Source organism: Lissotriton helveticus, chromosome 9 (genome assembly GCF_964261635.1).
Source record: "Lissotriton helveticus chromosome 9, aLisHel1.1, whole genome shotgun sequence".
Lineage (NCBI taxonomy): Eukaryota > Metazoa > Chordata > Amphibia > Caudata > Salamandridae > Lissotriton > Lissotriton helveticus.
Genome location: NC_136070.1, coordinates 526,626,030 through 526,634,256, shown reverse-complemented (window position 1 = coordinate 526,634,256; position 8,227 = coordinate 526,626,030). Strand labels below are relative to the sequence as shown.

The window sequence follows — 8,227 nt, the reverse complement described above, 5'->3', positions numbered from 1 at the left end:
TTACGGTAAGTTTTAAAGAGGGGGTAAAGTTGTTTGGTTCATTAGTTGTGAATTAATGGAGCTGACATGAAGGCAGCCGTGAGATGATGATCTGTCTGATAGGAAAGATACAATCTGCTTCAGTTATGCGCCCTGCACTCTGACGTTGTCGAGTCTGTGTATAAGCTTGTGATGGTGAACAGTACCAAAGACAGGGGAGAGTTCAAGTAATAGGTGTGGCGGTACTCCAGTTTTTTTGATCAACTTGTTTTATAATCATCCCATGTGGAAATCCCTGCTGCTTCTGTGCTTCAGCCACACTAGAATCTGTTTTGGAAGGAAAGCAGGATATATATTTTTTAGGTCTCGCCCTGGAATAAGCATCCAAAGGATGCCTTCCAGGGACGGAGACGTATAGTCACCTGTCTGGAGGGAAGGACGGACGAGAAGGTGCACGCGCTTCTCCCCGGCTGGATTCAGCTGCTTGCACGCGCACGTCGGCTCCGTCCACATTCACAAGAATTCCCGCGCCGTGCACATCCCCACACATACACACATGCATGCATGCGCATACACACACAGAGACACTCGCTCGCACACACTCTCTCCCTCCCCCCCGCAGTCATCACACACGCATACACACACGCACGCATACACACAGACTCCAAGACACATACACACACGCAGGCTCACACACATACAGAGCCCCCCGCCGCCCCACGCACACACACATGCCCCCCGCCCTCGCAGCTCAGTAAAGGCCCCCACTCACCGGTACTTGTCTTCAGGCGAGGGCTCGTTGCAGGCGGCGGCGGTCTCTTCCTTCTGTGCGTGCGAGGCTCTCTCACCTCACGGGAGCCCGCCCGGGCTTCCGGTGTGTCTTCACGTCCCGCCCCCGGCCTGCCTGACTTCCGCCCGGGATTGAAAACCTTGTTTTTCGCGTAGTCCCTTGTCTTTATCTATGATGACTGTTGTGTTTCCCTCACTTTTTGAAAGCAGCGCCATTGTACGTGAAAGCCCACGAGTTAAGTACAGGCTCTGAAATATTTGCGCTTTAGAGTTGACCATTGGAATGTTGCGCCAGTATGAGGATGAAATCCGGTCCTTGGAGGATGAAATCCACCAGCTAACAGAAAAGTTCCGCAGCCAAGAGAAATTCACGCATCACGAGGGTGAACACCTTCCGATGACTCCGCTTAAAACGAATCAAAATGCAGCCGATCTGGAGGGAGAGCTTCAAAATGCAACAGATCTGGAGGGAGAGCTTGAAGTGTTGGAGTTGGAGCTGGCCTACCTCAAAGAGCTGACAGGCACTGAATTCACAGAATACTCGAGGAAATCAGCAGAAAGAAACGACAGCCAAACCTTGCACAAGTACACGCTAGCAGGGAATTGCGGCTGCCTGTCTTTTACCCTCGAGTTTGAGCTCCTTTGCAATCTCCAAAATGACACTACGGCTGTTGTTACAGATTTAAACATCCTAATTCTTGACTCTGAAGGTGATTCCGAGCTAAGGACATTTGTATCCGCAATAGAAGAGAAGAAAAACCTATTGCTTTTCTTTCGTGCTTTCTCGGCATTCTCTGAATGCTGTATGCGTCGTAAAAACACTTTTCGTCGTTTCAAGGAACGGTATCCTGTCCTTAACCGGCTGCCAGAAGGATCGTCTGCAGATCACATGGTTGTAACCAATCCACAGCTACTCGGGAGTGAATTAATAATTGTCTGGCAAATCTATGTCGGTGAAGAGGGGACAGTGACTCCAGTATTGGACCTTTTGACTAAAATCCCCGAGCAAGCTCTTGCACTTGACCAGAAGAAAGTTGTAGAACGCGCCCCTGCAGCTTTCAGAACATTGTTGAAAGTGTACAGGATTGACACAGCCATTGACAAACTCATACAAGCATTCGCTATGTTGGAATAAACGTTTTGGAATCTTAATTTCAAATATTTAACCCCCCCCCATTAACAGCTTATATTTACAACTGTGGCACCACCTACTAGCCTCGCATAGTTAAAAAGAAATTACATTTATGGCAAAACCAATAAAGGCAGTTATTATTTATTTTTTCAAATTGTTTTTATTAATTTTCAAAAAGAATAATATAAAATAGAATTATACAAAATATATAATACGACATATAATAATAATAGTCATAAAAATACAATAATACAAAGTAATGCAGTTATTAATGTAAGATTATAAATGGAGTTTTAGAACCGGCAGCAGATTGCTAAAAAGAGAACACATGAATTCTGCTTGAATTTTCTGTTGTGATACACCATCGATGTAGTACATTTTTACTATCTAGCTCGCCTCGTCGCTCTTTAGTCATCGAGACATCCATTAATTGCTTGGATTCTACTATTGACCAGTGACTGGGTGGATTGAGAACATTGTGCTTGGTATTTGCTGGTGGTTCATATCAAATAGTGGTTGCTGAGACCCAGGGTACAGCTAGACCCAAACTTCGGGTGGGAGGGGGGCTAAGACTCCCAGCCAGGGCTGGCCCTAGCACTGGTTACACACAGTGCAACATTTTATTTTGCCGCCCCCTCCCCATTCCCTCCACAAATTCCCTCACTACCACTCGCAAACAATGCACCTCATCGCTCAATAGCCCCTTTCTGACAAACATTTAATTTTTTTATAGGGCTACTCATTGTTTACTCACACTCAGTTCTTTCATTTCAATGATACATGTTCTTTGTTGCAAGCACATTAACCCTCTGGTCTGTGTGGGTGGCAGGAGTGCCCATGTGAGTGCACGGTGAGCCATGCAATAGTGCGACTCAAAGGTGAGAGGAGTGACTGCAGGGGGAGTGAGGTGACTTAGTGCCACATGCATCAAAGGGGTTTGCCCATTCTGTGTCTATGGGAAAATGTGGTGATGCATATGGCCCCATATGAATTTGGGTGAGGATGTAAGTGCAGAGTGGGACGAATAAATGTATGGTTGGTGATGGGCTTGTTTGAGTGACATTGCAGAGTGAGCAGTGAGGGGGACAGGTGAGTGAAGTGTCACATGAGTGCAGGGTGAGTAGTGTGCTTGTATGACTGCAGGTTGATGTACATGGTGAACAGCGCAAGTACATTGTGAGTGCACAGTGATCACTGAGTGCAGAGTGAGCGGTGTGCTCATGTGACCACTGGGTGAGTGGAGGGAGAACGGTGTGACAATAACTTCTATTTAAGTATTAGTTATTTAAAAAAAATTTAACGCCATTGTTATTTGTAATATCAATACATCTAAGTCATGTAAATACAAAACATATTGCATTACAAATGCTATAGGTATCACATTTGCGAAAGTTATAACTATTGGCATTGTAAATGACAAAGCTATTAATTTAGCTATTTAAAAAAAAAAACATATATAAAAACTTTGCCATTTACAATACCAATAGCTCAAACTTTCCTAATGCGAGACCTATTGCATTGCAAATGCTTGTTAAATGTAGGTATACCTTTTGAGGCAGATCTTTCAATCGTTCTATCTTCTTGCCTAAAAACACTCTGTTATTGGCCAGTGGTTAGAAGAATCGCTTGGCTCAAAGTCTGTTTGGTTTAGGGAGGATTTTGTGTAAATCATTTAGGGCCAGATGTAGGTAGCCAAATACCAGTCGGTAACGGCCGTAATTCGGTAATTTCGTCCGTTACGACCGGTATAAATGAAATGAGATGTAGGAGCCGAAAATATACCGAATCGGTAAATATGAGTCGGTATAATTCCGACTCGGTAAATAAGAGTCGGTATTCTTACCGAGGCGGAATTTACCGAATTCATATTTACCGAGTCGGTAAATAAGAAACGGTAAAAAATGGACAAGGAGATGTAGGAAAGCCAAAAAATACCGAATACACGGAAATTCGGTATTTATGAGTCGGTATTTACCATGGATTGAATGCAGGTGGTAATCAGGTGAAGGCCATAAAAAGAGTCCCAAAATGCAACTGTGGAACCATAATGGCGGCTTTCTACGTCATTGCAAGGCGGCAACGACTACAGGCAGCAGAAGAGAGGGAATGGCAAAGGGAGGAACAAGTGTACAGGCAGAGGATAACACTGTTCCAACTGACAGAGCCTGAAATACTCCAGAGGTACAGGCTACATCCCCAAACCATCCAGGACTTGATCAGGGACCTGCACCCACTCCTGGAGCACCCAACACACAGGGCCCACGCCATCCCACCCCATGTGTAGGTGCTGTGTAGCTTACACCTGCTTGCCTCCGGGAGCTACCAGAGTGTGATAGCTGCAGTGGGTGGTGTGTCCCAGAGCTGCCTGTCCCGCTTCTTCAGGAGGTTCCTTGACGCCATGATGCAGAGGATGGAGCATTACATTTCATTTCCTGATACACCTGCGGAACTTTCAAAAACCAAGACTGATTTCTATCAACTGGCACACTTCCCTCACGTGATAGGCTGCATTGATGGAACCCACGTACCACTCTGTCCACCTGCAGCCACAGAACGCATATACAGAAACCGCAAGTCAACGCACTCCATCAATGTACAGGTCATATGCAATGCTGGCAACATCATCACAGACATCGTTGCGAAGTTCCCTGGAAGTACCCATGATTCGTACATATTCCAGAATAGTGGAATATACACACGCCTAGTTGCCGGAGAATTTGGAAACGGATACCTGCTAGGTAAATGCATTTGACACACCCTGATACTCACAGCAGATTAATGTATCATGTACATGCAAGTAATGTTAATCTTTCTCCCCCTAGGCGACAGTGCATATGCCCTGCGGTCCTTTGTGCTCACCCCCTACCTCAACCCATCCACCAGGAGTGAAAGGCGGTACAATGTGGCTCACAGATCTACACGCAACGTTGTGGAGCGCACATTTGGACTCCTAAAGAGCAGGTTTCGCTGCCTCCACAAGTGTGGAGGGGCACGCCAGTACACCCCAATCCTGTGCTGCAAAATCATTGCGACCTGTGCAATGTTACACAATCTCGCCACCAAGGAAGGCACAGAGGTGGAGATCACACATCATGAGGACATTGATGATGACACAGAACTGGCAGAGCCCCATGGTACAGTAGCAGCAGCAGCGACAGATGGGAGACTGAGACGGGCAGAGGTCACACAGCAATATTTCTGAGTGAGTAATGAGACACAGACAGGCAAAGGTCATGACACACGTAGTTTAATTTTCACTACGCAAGTGCAATGATATCACACTTTTTGAACACGATATATAAATGTCCATGACTGTGTTGTCACGGTTAACACCACCGTGACCTGTTCCTTGGGTGGAGGGCATAGTCAATGTTTACGGCCACGGACAACAGGGTGGGACTGCTGTGGCTGGGTGTGAATGTTCTCGGTGTGGCCTGTGTCAGTAGCATGACACCTGCCGCTCCTACGTATTTCTTGTACAGGAGTGCTTGCGCCACTCCTGCTGGTGGACTCCTCACTTTCACCCACACATGTGTCGCCTCGAGTGGCAGTCTGTTGTGCGAGCATGAGCTCCATAGCAGAGGTCACTCTGGCCATTCCCACTGATAAATTGGTGCAGCACTGCACAATGGCATCCTGCATTGCCACTGACCGTCTGCACAGCAGGGTGGTTGCAGTTGCAAATCGGTTCAGGGCTTTTGTCTGCTGCCGCACATCTACACGAGCCTTGCGTCTCTCCAAATGGTCCCTGTCCAACTTGTCGCACAGGACAGTCATGCACTGTGTGATGTCGGAAATGCCAGATGCCATTGACTGCATACTCTCTGAAATGTCTCCAATGCCCCTGCCTATTTCATCCAGCTTGTTGTTGGTGGTGCGTGCCTGCTTCTGAACCCCCATCATTGCTTTCGCCTGCAGGCGCTGAACTTTGACCATGGTGGCCTCCAGTCCGCAGAAGACCCCCTGATCTTGACGCACTTCATCTGCCTCCTGTGGCCTTCGTCCTCGGACACTGGCCCGCACAGCTCTGGGAGTGGGCAGCTGCTCAGCGTCAGCGGAATCCTGTGGGTTGATGGCCGTGTCACCCTCATCCTCTTGCTCCTCTGATGTTTCCAGTATGCGGGGAGGAGGCACATCAAGGCGCCTTGCCCTTTCCAGCACTGGGGACGGAGTTGTGGGGGTGGGGGACTGTGCAGCCGCTCCTGACTCCTGACTCCCAAATAACAGAGGGGACTGTGGCTGTGGTGGTGTTGGCTCCTCAGGTGACTTGGCTGCCTGCTCTTTGTCCTTCCCTCCGTGTCCTGTGCTGGGTCCAGCTTCTTCCCTCCTCTTCTCCCTATCCTTTGCTGCGCTGCTTGATGACTCCCCTGTGGACAGATATGGACATTGTATCAGTGGAGTGGTTCACCTGTGTCTCTTGATTAAACACACTACTATAGCACATTTGCCTGTCCCTCATTTGCTTATGCTAGTAGTCTTCAGCATCCCTTGCTGCATGGCATGCTGACTGCATAGAGGTATCTACCTATGACTACATTTCCCATTATGCATTGCAGGACATTGGTAAAACCTGGTCTGGAGTATGATGTAGGCACACAGAGTGTGTAAGGGGAATAGGTATGTGGGTTAATGACAATGTACTGGCATCTTACCTTGTTTCTTTGCAGCTCTTGCAGAGCTGTCAGCGTCCCTGATGCCGTGGATGGATTCAGGCTCAAGGGTGGATTCCACCAGCTCCTCTATGTCGGTGAGTCGTGGTGTTCGGTTTCTTCCTCCCCCTGTTGCTGCAGCTTCCTTGCGGTGGGCAGCTAGTTTCTTCTTGGTGATGATGCGGAGATCATACCACCGTTTTTTCAGATCGTCTATTTCACGGTGGGTGACACCAATGGCATTTACCTTGCCTTGTATCTCAATCCAGGTTGTGCGCTTGATGGACTCAGCAACATGCAGTGATTGTTTCCCAAAGATCTTGCTGTAATGTCTGACAACCTCTGCAACAAGCACCTGCAGTTCCTCAGGGCTGAATTTTATCTTTCTTTTGCGCTCAGCAGCATCCCTCTGTGCATCCTGACTCTCCATAGTGCTGTGCAGGTGAGCTCAGGGAAGCCTGCTCCTCAGTCTGTCCTCCTGCTCTCCTGACTGTTGGTTTCTGCACCTGCATGGGCGTGGCCAGTCCCAGGTACTGGGGAGGGGTGCTTGATTCTGATTGGTTGATTCCCCAGTACTTTTGGGTTTGGGTGTGGTTGGAGTCCCTGATTGGTTCACAGGCTCACATGTTTGTCAATTTCAAATTTCCGATTCGGTATTTACCGATTCGGTATTTACCGAATCGGTATTTACCGATTCGGTAATACCCATTCATTCCTATGGGCCATGGGCCCGTTGGAATGTATGGATTTTACCGAGTCTGTATATACCGATTCGGTAAATACCGATTTCAAATACCGAGTGATTCCGAATCGGTAATTTTTACCGATTTTTTTTGCTACATCTCATTTTCCGATTCTGAAATATCGATTCGGTATGACTCTGTATTTTAGAATCGGTACAATAAAATTACATACATCTGGCCCTAGAGTTCCTTTGGGAAAATATCTATATTCAATGAGTTGTTGATTGTTCTGACTGGATTGGCTGCAGAGCTAGTCATTGTGAATGCCAACATGTGAATGAGTGTGAATATAAAGGGAAGTGAACCCCATTTTGCCCTGACGAAGTTGCTGGAACTTTCTGAGCAACGAAACATGTTGGCATTAAGAAAATGATTATGGTGCAGTATTAACCATTTTTAGCCGGGGAGGCTTGCAGCAGTGGAATAAAGTTGGATAGCCAGCAAGCCTCACCAGTTTTTAAACATTGGGAACCGGATGCACTGGTTCTCCTTGGGGTTCGTGGTGCACATACACATTTTCAGCCATTGAATAGTGTATATTTTGGTCACATTCACTATTGCTGCACTGCACGATTGTTATTTAGGAATTCAACACACTTTTGCTTTCTTTTTCACACACTACAAAGAGAGAGGGCCGATGATGAGAAGCGGGTAAACTGGTACTTGTTATCCAGGAACTACCTCGGGTGGTGCTACCATGAGGCACTCTCTCTTTGCTCAGTTTTTCTGTTGTTTGAGTGTGATTTTACCTGTAGTAATGTTTTTAATTGAAAATACACCTGGACCTCAGGGCTTGGTGTCAGTTTACACACCCTTGGGATTTAGAAGAATTATTGTGTATCAAACCCTTGCTGTGGGTCCTTTTATGTAGGTGTCTCTATTCGGTATGGCTCTGTTGTGTTGTTACTTGGTTGAGTGGGGGGCGGCCTTACCTT

The 8,227-nt window shown here is 47.1% G+C and overlaps 1 pseudogene; it reads left to right on the top strand.

Annotated features, from left to right (window-relative positions):
- Window positions 1–920: 920 nt before the first annotated feature.
- LOC144782818 (centromere protein P pseudogene) lies at window positions 921–1,932 on the top strand (annotated as a pseudogene).
- Window positions 1,933–8,227: the final 6,295 nt, after the last annotated feature.